Source organism: Musca domestica, unplaced genomic scaffold, assembly GCF_030504385.1.
Source record: "Musca domestica strain aabys unplaced genomic scaffold, Musca_domestica.polishedcontigs.V.1.1 34, whole genome shotgun sequence".
Classification (NCBI taxonomy): Eukaryota; Metazoa; Arthropoda; class Insecta; order Diptera; family Muscidae; genus Musca; species Musca domestica.
Window position 1 is genome coordinate 2,257,241 of NW_026712313.1, and position 20,650 is coordinate 2,277,890.

A 20,650-nucleotide genomic window follows, 5' to 3' on the forward strand; every position below is an offset into this window, starting at 1 on the left:
TCTTCCACAAAAGGTCGAAATTTAAAAAAAAAAAATATATATATTTTACGCCACAGAAAGAAAAAAGAATAATCCGAATTTGTTCCACCTTTGCCAATCCTAATATTTACACCAGCTCTAGTTCATCTCCGAAAACGGAAAATGTCAATCCACTGCATCAAGAACATCCCCCACAAATGTTCAAAATTTTGAATAATTTTTACTCTCATAAAATGTGGTGTAAAAGCCCGATTGTCTTCAAATTGCACATCACAATATTTTTATTAAACCAAGGTCTGGTGTAAAGATGGGATATATCGGTCCACTCCATATGGTACCTCCCCAAAAAGGGCCAACATTTCTAAAATCCATGAAGCTCATATAACGCGAAATTAACATCCGATTCCATTCAAAATTGGAACATCTCAATATTGCCATCTGCTATACAGTTCGGGCCATTCCTTCTGGTAGCTCCCCCACAAAGGGTCATCATTTTGAACAACCAAAGCGATTATAAAATCCGAAATAAGCTTCCGGTTCTCTTCATATTTCACACATCCCATTATTTCTACTAACACTAAATCTGCTGTGTAGATGGGATATATCGGTCCAACCGTTCTGGTACCTTGGTATGCTTCCCCTGGTACCTCCCCCACAAAGGGTGAATATTTTGAATATCAAAGATCTCAAAAACACGAAATTAACATCCGATACTATTCAGGCTTGGAACATCTCCATATTTCCATCAACACAAGATCTGTTATAAAGATGGCAGAGATCGAACCATTTCTTCTGGAACCTCCCCCAGAAAGGCTGAAACTTTTGAATAACCATAACGATTATCAAATCCGAAATAGGCATTCGATTCTCTTCATATTTAACATATCCCATTATTTCTACTAACAAAAGATCTGGTGTGAAGATGGGATATATCGGTCCACTCCTTCTGGTACCTCCCCCACAAAGGCCCAAAATTGTGAATATCAATGAGGCTCAAAAAACGCCAAAGTAACCTCCACTTCCATTCGGACTTGGTACCTCTCAATATTTCCATCAACAAAATATCTGCTATAAAGGTGGTTGAGATCGGATCATTCCTTCTGGTATATCCCCCACAAGGGTCCAAGTTTTGAATAACCAAAACGGCCTTAAAATTCGAAATAAGCATCCGGTTCTCTTCATATTTCACATATCCTATTATTTCTACTAACACAAGATCTGCCGTGAAGATGGGGTATATCGGTCCACTCCTTCATATACCTACCACACAAAGCGTCTAAATTTTGAATATCCATGAACCTCAAAAAAAAAAGCGAAATTAACATCTGATTCCATTCAGACTCGTTACATCTCAATAACTTCATCAACACATAATCTGTTGTAAAGATGGTAGGGATCGGACCATTTCTTCTTGTACCTCGCCTTAAATATTTTTTTTTGTAATTTTGCCCATACCAATATTTTTATCTGTATTATGTGAAGTCTTAAAATGGAATACTTCGGTTGACTATATGTAGTTCCAGCCGCACATTTTAACATTTTCTAGAAACTATCACCTACAGGGTGGGATAAAAAAACTGCAACAAGGTCAGACGCCATAATTTTTATTTTTTTTATGGAATGAAAGCAAAAAATATCGGAAATAGCATCAAATTTGAGAATAAGTTTAGATTTGTTCGAATTGGTCACCTTTGGCACGAATTATTGCCTTCGAACGGCCAATGAAACCGTTACACGCTGCTCGAATGATGCTCTGCGGCATTTTGGCCCATTCCCGGCGAAGCGCTTGCTTGAGGTGATCGACACTCTGGTATTTTTTTAGTGCCAACCTTGCTTCCCAGAATACTCCAGACACAATAGTCCAACGGACTGGTATGCGGAGATTTTGGTGGTCATTGTGCGCTGAAAATGAAGCGAGGAACCTCATTTTGTAACCATTCTTGGGTGACGCGTGCTGAGTGCGATGGTGCTGAGTCCTGTTGGTATGTCCAAGGTCTGCGGCCAAAATGTTTGCGAGCCCAAAGCTCTGATACACCCTCCAGAATATTTTCGCCATAATATTCGGCATTTATTATGATGCCATGGTCGATTAATGCGTGCGGAGAGCGACCATCGCTGTTATGGAGCCCCACACCATTACCATGGCCGACGCTTGAGTTCTGGTGGCCAACAGAAGGTGCACATTTTCAGCTGACCTCTTTGCCAAGTAAACACGATCATTTTGTCTGTTTACAAACTTCTGGACAACGAATGTTTTCTCATCGGGGAAAACCAACTTCGGCACTTTACCACTCGGGCAAGAGAAACAACCCTTTAGATCTTTTGAGTTTATTTTCTTTCTGTTGCGGTGTAAGTTCTTGCACTTTTTGGAATTTCAATGGCTTTACCCCGAGCTTATTTTTCAATATTTTCCGAATGGAATATTGCGATATGTTCAGCTCACGAGCCATTTTTCCCTTTTTTACCTTTCGAACCATTCCGGCTGATGTTGTTGTTTTCTTTCGTTCACTTCCTTGAAGTCGAGCTACGCTACCATTACCGCGGTAACGAGCGATGGTACGGGACACAAAAGATTTATTCAGATTTAAATGCTGGATTGCTCCAACGATAGCCAATTGCGGTTTTCCGGCCAAATATAAAGAAATCGCACTATCACGCTTGAATTCCATCACGAATATTTTCTTTTTCTGGAAAATTCTCACCAAAATGCTTTTGTACGCTTGTAAACAATATAATGAGCTGTAACTGGAATAATTTTAACAGTTTTCGGACGAGTGGCTTCGAAATGACAGCAGTCTGAAGTTGGTTGCATTTTTTTCACCTCACCCGATAATAAGGACCTAGTGTCAACTGCTAAAATTTTAGATAATATAATAATATTTTCTGTTCCGTAAAATCGTTCTTCGGTACCAAATCAGATTCTTCGATTTTTCGAATCCTTGATTCTCCCTCCTAACATTCCCATTCCAAAAATGTTATAATTTCACATTATCAAATAGCATTTCATCTTTCACAGCTCATTTGGCCTCCTTTGCATGTAAAATTTATTTTAACCAACCTTTCGACCCTCCACCCCCTTCACGTCTAGCTCACATCCCACTTTTGCCTCACAAATACATAAATATACTTTATGTTTAATTATTCCAAACTGTTACAATAACATTTTATCATTTTAATGGGTCGAACAGACGAACAACATTCGGACTATGGTTCAGTTTATTTATTCTCAACGAATGGCGAGCAGCAGATAAAGAAACTTCATCTGCGGGATATGATGACGACGACGATGCCGGCGATGTTGGCAAAGTAGTCAACCCTTATTACTAATTATAACTTTTATTTAGCAGCTAATATTGTTGGCTGGACGGTCAGTCCTATGCTCCAGCCAACAACAGAAAATTCCTAATGACTTCACTTATTTCGAAGTAAAACATCATTAAAGAAACTCAGGAGCGGGGGTGGGGGTAGAGCTACTCAAGAAAAGAGAAAAAAGTAAAATTAAATAGAATTGCATACATTAGGGCAAGCAACATGTTTGGAATTTATGATTTAATTTCGAAAGGAACAGGATTCGAACACATTTCTCAAACCCTTAGAAATAAAGGTCGCCCCTCTTCTCAGACATAACGGCAAAAAAATTCTTTACTTTGCTGAAATATTTGGTTGCCACAAAGACCATGGCAGACAGTTTGACATTTTTTTTTGTCAAAAGCGCACTTCGACTTTGATCCTTTGCTGGTTGGCCTTCAAAACCTATTCAAATTTACCGCCTAAAATATAAATATAAAATTTGCAGTTTTTGTTGCCATCCCTGCCGTTGATGTGGAATACAGTAGCATTTGGATATTAGCATTAAGAACACATTAACATCATTCGTCTGTTCGACAGTTTCGAAGATGGAATTGTTTGAATTGGCATTTCATCAAAATTGAAATCAATGTCATCGATGTGTGTTGTTTGGAGAACCGAAGGAGAGAGGGGGCTTTCTGTTGGGGCAGATTTATAGAAAATAATTGAGGAGAAGGAAAATAAAACAGGGTTGCCAGAACTCAAAATATTCTGCGGAAGATTATGAGATCTTCTATCAAAGATCATCAGATCTTCAAAAGCATACCAAGAAATCTTCTTCAGAAAGTCATCAGACATTCTAGAGAAGATCATAAGATCTTCTACAGAAGGTCATCAGATCTTCTACAGAAGATCATCAGATCTTCTACAGAAGATCATCAGATCTTCTACAGAAAATTTTCAGATCTTCTCGGGAAGATCATCAGATCTTCAAGAGAAGATCATCAGATCTTCCAGAGAAGATCATCAGATCTTCAAGATCGGGTAATGATCTTCCGAAAATCTGGTGACCTTCTCTAAAAGATCGGGTGATGATCTTCAGAAAATCTGGTGATCTTCCCTAGAAAATCAGGCGAAGAAGATCCGATGATCTTCTCTAGAAGAGCAAGTGATCTTCTCCAGAAGATCCGATGATCTTCTCTAGAAGAGCAAGTGATCTTCTCCAGAAGATCCGATGATCTTTTCTAGAAGAGCAAGTGATCTTCTCCAGAAGATCCGATGATCTTCTCTAGAAGAGCAAGTGATCTTCTCCAGAAGATCCGATGATCTTCTCTAGAAGAGCAAGTGACCTTCTCCAGAAGATCCGATGATCTTCTCTAGAAGAGCAAGTGATCTTCTCCAGAAGATCCGATGATCCTCTCTAGAAGAGCAAGTGATCTTCTCCAGAAGATCCGATGATCTTCTCTAGAAGAGCAAGTGATCTTCTCCAGAAGATCCGATGATCTTCTCCAGAAGAGCAAGTGATCTTCTCCAGAAGAGCAAGTGATCTTCTCCAGCAGAGCAAGGGATCTTCTCCAGCAGAGCAAGGGATCTTCTCCAGAAGAGCAAGGGATCTTCTCCAGAAGAACATGGGATCTTCTCCTGAAGAGTAAATGATCTTCTCCAGAAGAGCAAGTGATCTTCTCCAGAAGAGCAAGTGATCTTCTCCAGAAGAGCAAGTTGTCTTCTCCAGAAGAGCAAGTGATCTTCTCCAGAAGAGCAAGTTGTCTTCTCTAGAAGATCAAGGGATCTTCTCTAGAAGATCATGTGATCTCCTCCAGAATATCAAGTGATCTTCTCTAGAAGATCAAGTGATCTTCTCTAGAAGATCAAGTGATCTTCTCTAGAAGATCAAGTGATCTTCTCTAGAAGATCTTAGGCTCTTCTTTAGAAGATAAAGTGGTCTTCTCTAGAAGATCGGGTGATCTTCTCTAGAAGATTAAGTTGTCTTCTCTAGAAGATCGGGTGATTTTCTCTAGAAGATCAGGCGATCTTCCCTAGAAGATCGAGTGATCTTCTCTGGAAAGATCTTGTGCTCTTCTGTAGAAGATTAAGTGGTCTTCTCCAGAAGATCAGGTGAGCCTTTGATTTTATCTAGAAGATAAAGTGATCTTCTCTAGAAGATCAAGTGATCTACTCTAGAAAAGCGAGTGATCTACTCTAGAAGAGCGAGTGATCTTCTCTAGAAGAGCGAGGTATCTCCTCTAGAAGAGCAAATGATCTTCTCTAGAAGATCAAGTGATCTTCTTTAAAAGATCAAGTGATCTCTAGAAGATCTGATCATCTTCTCTAGAAGATCTGATGATCTTTCCTAGAAGATCTGATAATATTCTCGAGATGGTCAGATGATCTTCCATAAAAGATCAGTTTTTTTTTTCGAAACATCTCCTACTGGTATGGCAACTCTCTTCGAACCCCACAAAAAAGTCCCCACCATTTGATTGTGATTTTAATTTTGCCATTGATTTTCATGCATAAAATCTGGACATCTTCTGTGGTAGGCGGCCCTTTGTTTTTGCCTCTGTCAACCTTTACTTATTTATGCAACATTTCAATGCGGTAAAATGAATGATTTGACGAAAAGATGTCAATATTATGCGACAGCGAATAAAATGAGCTTTTCGAAACACAAACGGAAGAAAGTATTCAGCTGCCGAAGAGGAGCAAAAATATTTCACAAAAAAACGCTACAACGCAAATGAGATGAAAACAAAGTGCTTAGTTAAATCAAAGAAACGACAACAAAGGCTCAGAGACGACAGCAGTTCCCGCTTGGTAAGAAACAACAGAATTTGTTTGTAAGAATGTCCGCCATGACCGATGATGGTGGGGTTTTCGTATTAAAAAATGTTTTAAAGAGAAGCTTTTTCTTAACAGATATTTTGCAGTTAACCGGTGGCTGGGAAGCAGTGAATTCTTTTCATCTTCGACCGCCAGCAGAACAATTTAAATGCGATTGCCCACAATCGGCTTGGCCAGCTCCAAAGAAGCCGGGAGAGAGAAAAGAAAATTGTGATTGTCCAGTAAAGAGTGGGCATCATTATCATCATTTTTTCCAAGACGTCAACTCTTTGATGATGATCCTCCCCTCTCTCCACCACATCACAGCATCCCCACCATCATAATCAACTCTTTGAAGAGTCCTTCTTTTGCCTTGTTTTTTATGCCGTTTTCTTTATCCCATTCTCATTATTTGTTGGACCTTCTTTTGTTAGCATATTTTGCTGCTATTGCTACTGTTTGTTGGCCAGAGATTTGGCCAATATGTGAATGACAATGATGTCGACATCAGCTTGAAAGAAAAGAGTTAACTTGTTGCTACTGTTTGTCCTCTGGGCCAGCAATGGCATGCAAGTGGCTTAAAAAATAGTACGACTTCAAAGTCACATTTGCTATTCCACGATTCAGTCAGCAAACGATGATGAAAGCGTCAGAAATTGATGGATGTGCATTTAGACACACAAAACTTTTTGACGGTAGCCCGAGTTTTTTTTTTTTTATTTGTGTGTGTGTGTGTCGGATGGTACAAAGGAAGCGGCCGCTTTTCTTTGATGCCGTACTACTTATGTTCTAATTTGAATGAAAAACAGTTCTTTTGAAAAATAGTATATATATTCTTGATCAGCGTAAAATTCTAAGTCGATTTAGCGATGTCCGTCTGTCTGTCTGTATCTCTGTCTGTCTGTCTGACCGTCGGTCTGTCTGTTGTAATCACGCTATCTTTCGAACGAATTGAGATACAACGCTAAAATTTTGCACACATGTTTTTTTAGTAGGCAGGTTAAGTTCGTAAATGGGCCAAGTAGGTCCACGTTTTCATATAGCGTTCATATAAAGGTACCTCCCTATATTCGGTATTTTGATGATTTTAGCGACATTATTCACCAGAATTGTTTCAAATTACGTATTTAGAGTTAGTTATGGGAACTACAGTCTGTGACAGAAAATTGTCTATGCAGGTCCAGGTCTTCGTTTAGGCCCCGTATACCAGTACTCCCTATATTCGGTATTTTGACGAGTTTAGGTACAATACCCACCGAAATTGTTTGAGATGTCGTATTTGAAGTTCGTAATGGAATGTATATATATTGTCTATGCTGGTCCGGATCTTCGCACAGCTCCGATATAACGGTACCTCCCTATATACGATATTTTGATGATTTTAGCTACATAATTCACCGTTTATTTCAAGTTCCGAATTTGAATTTGGTAATGACTTATGACAAACAATGCCTGTGTGGGTCCACGTCGTATAGGCACCAATATAAGGGCTATATTCGGTATTTTTAAAATTTTAACAAAATTTTTTCAGGATTTTATTTCCAAATTCGTTCCAAAATTCGACCCGACCGATTTTACTGCTTTTTAACTTGTTTTTCATTAAATTTTATATTTTTAAATCAAGAAATTAGAAATTTCTCATGTAGGTCAAAATGTGTGAAAATGTTGTTTTCGACATTTTGTACTAAAAAGGCACTAAATATTGCACTGCTTCATCAAGAATTTAGAATATTGATATTTAGCTCTTCTTGAAAAATCGAAAATTTTCGCATCAAGGGAAAAAGTCAAAATTCTTAAATTAAATATTCTAGCTAGCCACTTTTGGTGAGAAGGGATGAAAAATAAAAATTGGCCAAATTTTACAGTCTGATTTCCATTAATTTCCCCACCATACACCAAATCCTCATGCCAAATTCCAGAATTTTGATACTCTCCGATTGGGATACATTTTCATACACACTATAGGTATGAAAATGTATCCCAATTGGAGAGTATCAAAATTCTGCAATTTGGCATGAGGATTTGGTGTATGGTGGGGCAATTAAAGGAAATCAGACTGTAAAATTTGGTCAATTTTGAGTCATATACCCTCAGTCATATAGTTAGAGAGGGTATATACAGGATGAGGTGAAAAAACTGCAACCAATTTAAGACTGCTGTCACTTCTAAGCCATTTGTCCGATAGCTGTTAAAATTATTCCAGTGACAGCTCATTATATTGTTTACAAGCGTACAAAAGCATTTTGGTGAGAATTTTCCAGAAAAAAAGTAATTCGTGAAGGTATTCAAGCGTGATAGAGTGATTTCTTTATATTTGGCTGGAAAACCACAAGTGGCTATCGTTAGAGCACTCCAGCATTTAAATGTGAATAAATCTTTTGTGTCTCGTACGATCGCTCGTTACCGTGATACTGGTAGCGTAGCCCGACGTCAAGAAAGTGGACGGAAGAAAACAGCAACATTAGCAGAAATTCTTGGAAAAGTAAAGGAGCGACTTGATCGAAACACGCATCGCAATATTACATTCGGCAAATGTTGAAAAAATAGCGCGGGGTATAGCCATTGGAATTCCAAAAAGTGCAATACCATACAACGTAACAGAAAGAAAATAGACTCAAAAGAGCTAAAGAGTTGCTTCGCTTGACCGAAAGTGGTGAACTGTCGAAATTGGTTTTCTCCAATGGGAAAACATTCATTGTCCAGCAGTTTGTAAACAAACAATAAACAAATGTTTACTTGCCAAAGAGGTCAGCTGAAAATGTGCACCTTCGGTTGGCCACCAGAACTCAAGCGTCGGCCATGGTGATGGTGTGGGCCGCCATAACAGCCGATGGTCGCTCTCCGCCCGTATTAATCGAACGTGGCATCAGAATAAATGCCGAATATTATCGCGAAAATATTCTGGAGGGTGTATTAAAGCCTTGGGCACGCAAATTTTTTTGGCCGCAGACCTTGGACATTCCAACAGGACTCAACACTATCGCACTCAGCACGCGCCACCGAAGAATGGTTACAACAGCGCACAATGACCACCAAAATCTCCGGATACCAATTCGTTGCACTATTGTGTCTGCAGTATTTTGGAAAGCAAGGTTGGCACTAAATAATACCAAAGTGTCGATCATCTCAAGCAAGCGCTTCGTCGGGAATGGGTCAAAATACCGCAGAGCAACATTCGGGCAGCGTATGACGGTTTCATAGGCCATTTGAAGGCCATAATTCGTTCTAAAATTGACCAATTCGAACAAATCTAAACTTATTCTAAAATTTGATTATATTTCTGACATGCTTTCATTCAATAAAATTTGAAAAAAAAAATGTAAAAATTATGGCGTTTGACTTTTTTGCAGTTTTTTTATCTCACCCTGTATATCCACAATGATCCGATTGTCACCAATTTCAGTAGGGTTCGTTCTTGGGCCAAACAAATGATTTGTAGGAAATTTTATCTCAGTCATGTCCATACGGACGACAAACAGAGGCACAAATACATAATACCCTTACTACAGTGTGGCGTAGGGTATAAATACGGTTTTTACGAAATACAAAAAGAGGTCCAAATGATAACAAAATCTTCAAATTGTGATTCATAAATTACCTTGCCTGTTCCAAAGCCTGAAAGAAAAAAGAAAAATTGTGATTAGACTAAATGAATCCATATTATGGGGTTAAATTAAATGTTAGGGTCATTTTGCTGTCATAAAATAAGTAACATTTTAATTCTTAATGCCTCAATATTTGACAGGAGTCTGTATTTTGAAGGTCATAATTTAGAATAAAAAAATATTGAATTTCATCCTCCCCAAGGCAAATTGATATTATTATTTGTCCGCTTGAGGGACACTTTGTATGACCTAACCCTATTTAAATTGGAGGTAATCGGTTCGAATTCAGTAAAAAAAATATTTTTAAAAAATTTGGTAAAAATGTGATTCATATTAATGATATTCGATAAAATAAATATGTTTCTACCGACATTTTATTGAAGGCTTTTTACAGTGATTTATATTTAGTGCACAAGTTCACGTGATTAAAATATAGCTACCATATATTATTTTCACCCGAGTTGAAATTCACGTCGTTCTATAATTGAACTCACACAAATTACCAAGATAAAATATAACAAGTAAAAAAAGCTTAGTTCGGCCTGGCCGAACTTTTAATACCATCCACCATTTGGAGGGAACTTTAAAAAAATTCAAAAAAGTTTAAAACCAGTATAGAAAGTCTTAAAGTCGGCCGGGCTGACTTTATGATACCCTACACCACTTTGCTAATAACAATTAATAGTTTTTATTCAATCATACATGCTATGATTATAATTATAATTTAAAGTTCAAAGAACATTTGTATTTTTTAAATTCGGACTTGTATTGCCCCTTTGGTGCACAATTAATTTGAAATCGGATAAAGATATATATGGGAGCTATAGCCTAATCGGAACCGATCTCGATAAATTTTGGCAAATATATTTCTGAGCTGTATTTGATATATTTCCCAGAATATCGTTGTTACGGATTGCATATTAGGGCTGTGGGTACCAAATATGACAAATCGGATGAACAGTATATATGGGAGCTATAGCTATATTTGAACCGATCTTCACCAAATTTGGCATACTACCTTCTATACTCAATTCGGTCGTATGTGCCATATTCCATCCCATTTGGGCAAATATTAGACGTTTGGTGCACAATAAAAGCAAATCGGATGAAGATATATATGGCAGCTATATCTAATTTTTTAGCGATTATCTCCAATTTCAATAGGGTTCGTCCTTGGGCCAAACAAATGATTTGTGCAAATTTTCATCTGGATCGGGTAATAAATGCGATCTGTACTTTGTAAAAATACATGGACAGATGGACTTGACTTACATAAATCGACTCAGAATATGATTCTATGCAGATCATCTAAAGGAACCATTGGTCTATATCGTTTCCTTTTCCATGTTACACACAAATGCACAAAGATATAATACCCTGACCACCTTGTGGAGTAGGATATAAAAATACTTTTTGAAATGGAATATTAAATGGCAGCTATACTTAGATGTGGACCTGCATAGACAATTTTCTCTTGTAGACTGTGGTACTCATTACGAACGTCAGTACTCATTACGAAACAAAATCGTTGAATAATGTTGCTAAAATCATCCAACTGCCAAATATCAGAAGGTATCGCTTAACCTGCCCATTGGCAAAATACACACGTGAGGAGAACTTTAGCCTTCTATCTTAATTCGTTCGAAGGATAGCGTAATTATAACAGACATACGGATATAGACTAAATCGACTTAGAACTTCACGCTGATCCAGAATATATATATATTTGTAGGGTCTTATATGAGTATTTCGAGGAGTTACAAACAGAACGAGAGAGTTAATATATCTCCCATAGAATGGTGGAGGGCATAAAAAAATAAAAATATGCAATGTGGCGTAGGGTATCATATAGTCAGTCCTTTGTCCTTTCCTTTTTTGGTATTATAATTATTCACGACATAACAAATTACATAAATCTGCATACATATTTTTTACGAAACAGAAAACTACAAATAATAACCGATAAGCAATGGCTGTGACAAACAAAAACAATTTGTTTTTTTTTTTAACAATTACACATCTTCACTTGTTGCTGATAGCTTCGCAATAACTCCCTGCAGTTATGCGAATTTCCTTAACCCTTTTTAAGCTATTGATTTATGGAGACCACAAATCGCCAGATCGCAACCAATAATTAATTTAACAAAAGGTATTGCAAAGACCAGACTGCAGGCCAGTTGGCAGTCAAAGTAAAAAACCCGGAATTCATTGTAAATAATAAATGACAATCGAATTGACTTGCCGATATCGTAACTGCTAATAAAACAATGCAACGGCAACAAACAACAATAATAAAATCAATGAAGAAGGAGAAGAAGATTTCCCTATGGTAATCCGATAAGCTATAATTAAGCTGCAAACAAGAGTAACGAGATGACATTTGCCTGGTTAGCAGCAGACAACAAGCCAGCTAACCAGCGACCGAGCCAACCGAACAAAAGTTCCAATCGTCGTCGCCACAGCACGAATGCCATGCAATGTCTCTTTTGGCTTCTTTACTTTTGTTCGATTTATGGGGCGTAAATATGCTAAATATGAATGCAAAGAGGCGGAGCCGAGATGTAAACAAATTTAATTTATACAATATGCAAACATTTAATTTATGGCTGCTGCTGCAGTTGTTGTTGTTGTTTTTTGTCATATCATCGTCTGATGGAGCATGGCGAACAGAGAAGAAACGATGCCCAAATACACAAATTAAATATTGTACATATTCGGCTATTGTATGCCGACTTTGGGACAATTGAGCAGGAGACCTTTGGCACAGTGAAATGAGGAAGGAAAACCTTTTAAAGTATTTACGCCCGAAGATAATCGATGGGAGAGGTCCAATCAATACAAACAGACTTGTAAAAAGTCTTCTGTCCAAAGGAGGTCCTCTATCCACAGAAGATCTGCATAAGGTATTTTATCAGTAGAGGACCTGCAGAAGGTCCTCTACCCATAAAAGATCTATAAAAGGTCATCTATCCATAGAGGTCCTTCAGAAAGCATTCTATCCAGAGGACTTGTGGAAGGTCCTCTATCCACAGAAGATCTGTAGAAGGTGAAAGTCCTCTATCCATAGAGAACCTATAAAAGTTCATCCATCCATTGAAGTCCTGTAGAAATAATTTTATCCATAGGACTTGTACAAGGTCCTATATCCCCAGATGATCTGTAAAAGCTATTTTATCCGCAGAGGACCTGTAGAAGGTCCTTTACCAATAGAAAACCTGTAAAAGTTTATCCATCCATAGAAGTCCTGTAGAAATCATTTTGTCCATAGGACTTGTAAAAGGTCCTCTATCCACATCTATCCATAGAGGTCCTTCAGAAAGCATTCTATCCAGAGGACTTGTGGAAGGTCCTCTTTCCACAGAATATCTGTAGAAGGTATTTTATCCGTAGATGACCTGTGGAAGGTCCTCTATCCATAGAAGACCTGTAAAAGTTCATCCATCCATTGAAGTCCTGTAGAAATAATTTTATCCATAGGACTTTTACAAGGTCCTATATCCACAGAAGATCTGTAAAAGCTAGTTTATCCGCAGAGGGCCTGTAAAAGGTCCTCTACCCATAGAAGACCTGTAAAAGTTCATCCATCCATAGAAGCCCTGTAGAAATAATTTTGTCCATAGGACTTATAAAAGGTCCTCTATCCACAGAAGATCTGTAAAAGCTTTTTTATTCGCAGAAGACCTGTAGAAGGTCCTTTACATATAGAGGACTTGTAATTGATCTTCTATCCATAGAAGTCCTGTAGGAGGCATTCTATGCTTAGAAGACCTCCTAAAGCTATTCTATCCATAAATTACCCATAGCAGATATTTTATTTATATAGAACCTGTAAAAGGTCCTCTACCCTTTAAAGTCCTGTAGAAGGTATTTATCCCTAGAGGACCTGTAGAAGTTTCACTATCCATAGAAGACTTGTGGAGGGTCTGCTATCTATTGAGTTCCTGTGGAAGGTATTCTATCCATCGATTGTCTGTAGAAGGTTTTCTGTCTATAAAAGCTATATTGAAGGTCTTTTAACCATAGAGGCATATAGAAGAGTTTCTATTCAAAAATCTTCCAACAAAAGAAAATCTGCAAAAGGTATTCAATATACCTTCAAACCTGCAGAAAATCGTAGAAGGGACCAATAGAATGGCGTCCATCTATAGAATATATGTAGCAGGTCTTTTATTAATACAGGACTTGTAATAGTTATTCCATCCAGAGAAGATCTTCAGAAAGTCTTCTACCCATAAAGAACTTGTAGAACGACTATTATGCATAGAAGATATGTAGAAGGTCTGTTAATCACAGATAATCCATAGAAGATCCTCTATCCATAAATAACACATAGAAGACATTTTATAAATACACGACCTGTAGAAGTTACTCTATCCATTATAGATCTGTGGAAGGTATTTTATGGATAGAAGACCTGTAGAAATTCCACTATTTATATAAAACCTCCGGAAGTTCCACTGCCCATAGAAGACTTCTGGAAGGTCTGCTTTGTATAGAATGCCTGTGGAAGGTATTCTATCATAGATAATCTGCGGAAAGTTTTGTGTCTATAAAATATATGTTGAAGGACTTTAATCCACAGAGGCATTTGGAAGGGTTTCTATCAAAAAATCTTCCAATCAAAGAAAATCTGCAAAAAGTCTTTCGCCTGCTGAAGACCTGCAGAAAATCGTAGAAGGGACTGTATCAATACAGTACTTGTAGTAGATCTTCCATCCATAGAAGACCTTACAGAAAGTCTTTTACTCGTAAAAAACTTGTAGAACGTCTTTTATACATAGAAGACATGTATAAGGTCTTTTAACCACACAAAGTCTATAGAATTTCCTTCTATCCGTAGAAGATCTGGCAAAGGTATTTTATCCATAGAAGACCTGTAGAAGTTCCACTATCCGTAGAAGAATTTTCTATGCATAGAAGACCTGTGGAAGGATTGCTATTTATGGAACATCTGGGGAAAGTATTCTCTCCATAGATGATCTGTACAACGTATTCTGTCTGTAGAGGACATGTTGAACGTCTTCCATCCATAGAGGCATGTAGAAGGGTTTCTATCGAAAAAAGGCCTGTAAAGATTTCCAATCCAAAGAGGATCAACAAAAGGTCTTCCATTTACAGAATAAATAGAGAAGGTCATAGAAGGATACAGTAGAATGTGTTTTATTCACAGATCGCCTGTAAAAGGTCTTGTATGTATAGAAGGACTTATAGAGATTTTTCATTCAAAATATCCATCCATAGAGAACCTAACTTCTACTCATAGACGGTCTGTAGAAGGATTTCTACTCATACTAGAAAGAAAGAAAAGAAACTCTAGAATATATTTTTTAGAGAATATGGGTAGAGGATCTGATCTGCATATAACATCTGTATCTGAAGAGATGCCCTTGGAAACTATTTTATAAGAAAACCTCATTCTCGTCATTTATAGTCACCGTGCCCATTTATACATAATATTATTTTACTCATGCAGTCGTCCCCAGTTGTTGATTTCTGTTTATTTTTTTCTTTTCTCAGCGAAGGAGGAGTTGCCCCAAAAATGTAAAACAAGTACAGACATATTTTTCAAATTGGCTGTGGCATTTCTCTGCATCGTCGATTAAGTGGAAGCAAGTGGCGCTCTAACAAATGACAACATAGATGTTATCCTAAAGACTGGAATTTAAATGCCATGGATATGGGCATAAATCTTTGGCTGGTAGTAGCTTACTTCATTGCTAAGATAATATTGATAGTTGAAAAATATTTTTTTTTGTTTCAAATAATATACTTTTATATAATCTTTTGGTGCGAGAGCAGTGACCTTAAGAATACTTGATATAAAACAGCCGTCATGGCAAATAAATCAATTATAAATTTATCAATGAGATATGACCTCTAATTATATTAACCCTATAATTTTTACATGGACGATGTGTGTTTCACTCAAATATCGCTGGATTATTAATATAATTTGAATTATGCTTAGGTCTGATTTGAATGTGAGACGACGATGCCTCAAATAATCACTGAGATTCGTCATATTAAAATTCATTGGCCGTTTGTTATTGTATAGACAATTATCAAGACATAACACAATATATTGACCGAGTTATTAAAGTTAAAGGAGATGGTTTTAAGGTTTTAACCTATTGACCTGTGCCGAAGGTCGTAACTTTACACAACCAACTCCCTGAAAAATAAATTTAAATTTCTGCCTTTTAATATTCACTTTGAGTTAACAGAGGCAAGTACCGCATCAAGGACCCTGGAAATGGAACGGTCCCAAGAAAAAAAAATTTTATCCGGGTAGTAAAAGCTTCATACCGGTAAAAATAGTCTGTAAAAAATTGCTGACGTAGCTATAAAAATTGATTTAAGTTGATATTGGAAACGACCCCTTATATCATGCTAAAGTGGTTGGGAAATTCCTTCAAGCAAAATGTTGGATGTGAAGACACATGGAGTCTTCTAAAGATATATAGGGTGAGATGAAATAACTGCAACTGCTGCAGCTTCTAAGCCACTCGTCCGACAGCTTTTAAAATTATTCCGGTCACAGCCCATTATATTGTTTACAAGCGTAGAAAAGCATTTTGGCGAGAATTTTCCAAAAACAAAATATTCGTAATGGAATTCAAGCGTGATAGTGTGATTTCCTTATATTTGGCTGGAAAACCACAAATGGCTATTGTTAGAGCACTCCAGCATTTAGATGTGAATCTTTTGTGTCATACCATCGCTGGTTACTGTGATACTGGCAGCGTAGCCCGACGTCAAGGAAGTGGACGGAGAAAACAGTAACATCAGCAGAAATGGTTCGAAAAGTAAAACAGCGACTTAATCGAAACCCTCGTCGCAGTGGCCGAAAAATGGCTCGTGAGCTGAATATGTCGCAATATTCCATTCGGAAAATATTAAAAACTGAGCTCGGGGTAAAGCCATTAAAATTCCAAAAAGAGGTCAGCTGAAAATGTGCAACTTCGGTTAGCCACCAGAACTCAAGCGCCGGCCATTGTGATGGTGTGGGCCGCAATAAAAGCCGATGGTCGCTCTCCGCTCATATCAATCGACCATAAGAATAAATGCCGCATATTATCGCGAAAATATTCTGGTGGGTGTATTAAAGCCTTGGGCACGCAAACGCATTTCCAGCGCTCAATGGCCACCAAAATCTCCGAATATCAATCAGTTAGATTTTGTGTCTGAAGTATTTTGGAAAGCAAGGTTAGCACTAAAAGATACCAAAGTGTTGATCGCCTCAAGCAAGCGTTGCGACGTGAATGGGCCAAAATACCGCAGAGCAACATTCGGGCAGCGAGTGACGGTTTCATTGGCCGTTTGAAGGCCATAATTCGTGCCAAATGTGACCAATTCGAATAAGTCTTAACTTATTCTAAAATTTGATGCTATTTCCGACACTTTTTGCTTTCATTCAATAAAATTAAAAAAAAAATTAAAAATGATGGCGTTTGACTTTGTTGCAGTTTTTTTTATCTCACCCTACAATGTGTATATACAAAGAAAAGGAATGTTAGCTAGAATGCTTATATCTCAAGTATGACTGGACCGATTTTGACAAATTTTGTCAATTCAGAATGCCCTCTTAGCATAAAAGAATAAAATGTAAAAAAATCGCATAGAAATGCCGATAATGATTTTAAATTTTTTTAGTGTTTTGTGTATTTATTCTTATTTTTTTCATATTTCCTTTATCGCAAGCGATTTTGCAATTTGACTTAGAATATTGAAGTATACATTTTGTAATATATGTTCACATTACAACGCAGGTAGGGGTTATTACATACAGAGTGCAAAAATCGTCCGATCCTCATGAAAATTTTCATAAGGGTAGGGTTAGGCTCAGAAGGGCTAGGCTTGAAATGGACCAACAACTAAAAATGTTTCTGATTTTGCAGCTTTTATAAAGGTCATAAACGGACACTAAATTTCCCATGAAGTTAGAGTTTAGGACAGCGAGTAGAATGGAAAAATGGCGAACTTCTGCCTTTTTATGCTGATTTCGTTGACGAATATAGCCAAATCATATAAATGAGTCTAAATTTGGAGGTACAGAGGGGCCTCTTGCATTTAGAAATGATCGCAAAAAAAACAGAAAAAAATCCTGATCACACAATTGAAGCCAATCGACACGGAATTTTGCATGAGAAGAGAGTTAAGGACAGCGAATAAGTCCAGCATTTTGGACTACCATTGGATTATATTTAGCTGTAAAATGGACTACAACAACTAACAGCACGACGGAGTGCGTAAATATTGGGCAAATGTCCTGGTCAAAATTCTAAGGGTAATATTAGAGCAGTGCTCCGTGACATAATTTCAAATCGAAATCTTCCAAAATTGATTTGGACATAAGGGGGCTTTTAAAATATTGTAGTGTTGTAGGGTACCACATGGTCGGCCCCGCAAGACTATAGGCTATGCTTACTTGTTTTCAATTGCATTTATTAAAAATCTTTCACTTGCAGTAATTTCTCTCGTATCTTTTCATGAGTACTTTTAAACAACTCTGGCAGTAGAATCCTTTCATAATCTTTCATGACTATATATTGGTGTGCCTGCTGTAAATTACTTTTATATCCTTGCAAAATTCTTCAGTACTCCTCTTTGATCCTTCAGTACTCCTTTTTCTAGAATATTCCCATGGAAGCATTCCTTTTATTCGTTATTTGCCTATAGCAGCTGAAATTCCTTTTCCTAAGTACTTGCACTTATCTTGGTGTGAAAACCCTCCGGTGACAGATAATTCCAGGTTTACGGCAAGGTTAAATCGAATAGGGTTCAAAATATTTCAACAAATGCAAACTGGAATATATTTTCTTGGATTTCACACGGCAGCGATGTAGCATCTCAAAATTAAAATTTCGACCATATACCATTTGTGTGTACCAATTGTGTTTATCTTGAAAATGTCAATAAGTTGTTGAAAAATTACACAACACCCCCTGTCCTTCACCCCTCTGAAACTTGTTTCCAGCTAATGCTTGCATGCTAACCCCCACGCATTTTCATTTCATTTGATTTTTTTTTTTTTTTGGTTTCCATTTCAATTGAGTAATAATTCATATTTCACCTGAATTCGATTGAAAATTGAAATCAAGTGCGCATACCAAATTTATGACGTGGTTGGAATTGAATAGAACTCATAAAAATTCGAATGATAACTAATTTGACAATATAAATGGGTTGCTGGCAATGGCATGACAAGGAATGGTTTCGTTTACAACTTGAAGTGTTGACTTTTCCAACAACAAAAAAAAATATAAATTATTGAAAAAGAATTGGTTATTCTTTGCCATTCATGGTTCCCATAATTTATTCAAGAGACCAATTATTGTTGCTTTGGTTTTTTTTTCGGTAATTGGGGAGGGGGAGGGAGGGTGTTGTTGTTTCCAGTTTCGATTAACATTTCCAAGAAAAATTATTAATTTGTTATTTGAAATGTTATGGGAGGTCTTGGTAAGGGGTGGGTGTAAGAAGTCGAATATGATTATTGTTTTTTTTTTTTTGAGATATGACACGCAAATTATTATAGGTTTTGAGTTTTCATATTGGTAATATTATTATTTATTATTTGTTTCGATTGGAACAGGTGTTGAAATTAACCACACATATCGTGTGCTGTCAATAACTCTCTGGAGGGGAAAAAGGTTGCAACTGATTACTGTTCTAAGTAATATGTTAACCATAATTATAGGCTACCATAATTGGTTATGGACAGGTGGGGTGGTATTTTTGGGTGGTGATAGTGGGCGGTGGATATGACCGGTAATTGAAATTAAAATTTAAAAATTGAAACTATTTTATACAAAAAACAAAAAAATTGAGAAACATGACATTTTTGAATTTGTTTATTATTTCACAATGTTGTAGAATTTTTCTCCAATATTCAAATTCTTTGCCGAAAAAAACTCAAAACTACTCTCCCACTCGTGATGTTATTAAATGTGCAACCAAAAATAAAAACCCAATTAAAATTTATATACCCTCGAAAAAAAAAAACTTTCATAAATTTAAACTCATAAAAAACGTTTCAATTCTTAAGCTATGATAAAGATCGTGTCTGGCCGCGTGAGCGCGTGCATAACCATCAACACATTATGGCTGGAACAAAAAATCTACTAAACTTTTTGTACTTTTGGCCTTTTGCCTTCATCGGTGCTGATTCGATGGTATTTAACAACAAACTATGATTTTCTGCACTTTCAATAAGAACACTGGCAGAATCAATGCCATCGCTAGCAGCAGAACAAGAAGCTAAAGGGGACAGTGATTAAAAACAGATATTGAGATTTATTTTAAATATTTTCCGGCTTGGATTTTTTAAAGGTTTTTTTTCAAGGATTTATGAAACGTGGATTTTTTAAAGAATATTTTTTCAAGGATTTATAAGGCGTGGATTTTTTAAAGAATATTTTTTCAAGGATTTATGAGGCGTGGATTTTTCAAAGAATATTTTTTCAAGGATTTATGAGGCGAGGATTTTTAAAGAATATTTTTTCAAGGATTTATGAGGCGTGGATTTTTTAAAGATTATTTTTATCAAGGATTTATGAGGCGTGGATTTTTAAAAGAATATTTTTTCAAGGATTTATGAGACGTGGATTTTTAAAAAATATTTTTTTCAAGGATTTATGAGGCTGGATTTTTAAAGAATATATTTTCAAGGATTTATAAGGCGTGGATTTTTAAAAGAATATTTTTTCAAGGATATGAGGCGTGGATTTTTCAAAGAATATTTTTTCAAGGATTTATGAGGCGTGGATTTTTTAAAGATTATTTTATCAAGGATTTATGAGGCGTGGATTTTTAAAAGAATATTTTTTCACGGATTTATGAGACGTGGATTTTTAAAAAATATTTTTTTCAAGGATTTATGAGACGTGGATTTTTAAAGAATATTTTTTCACGGATTTATGAGACGTGGATTTTTAAAAAATATTTTTTTCAAGGATTTA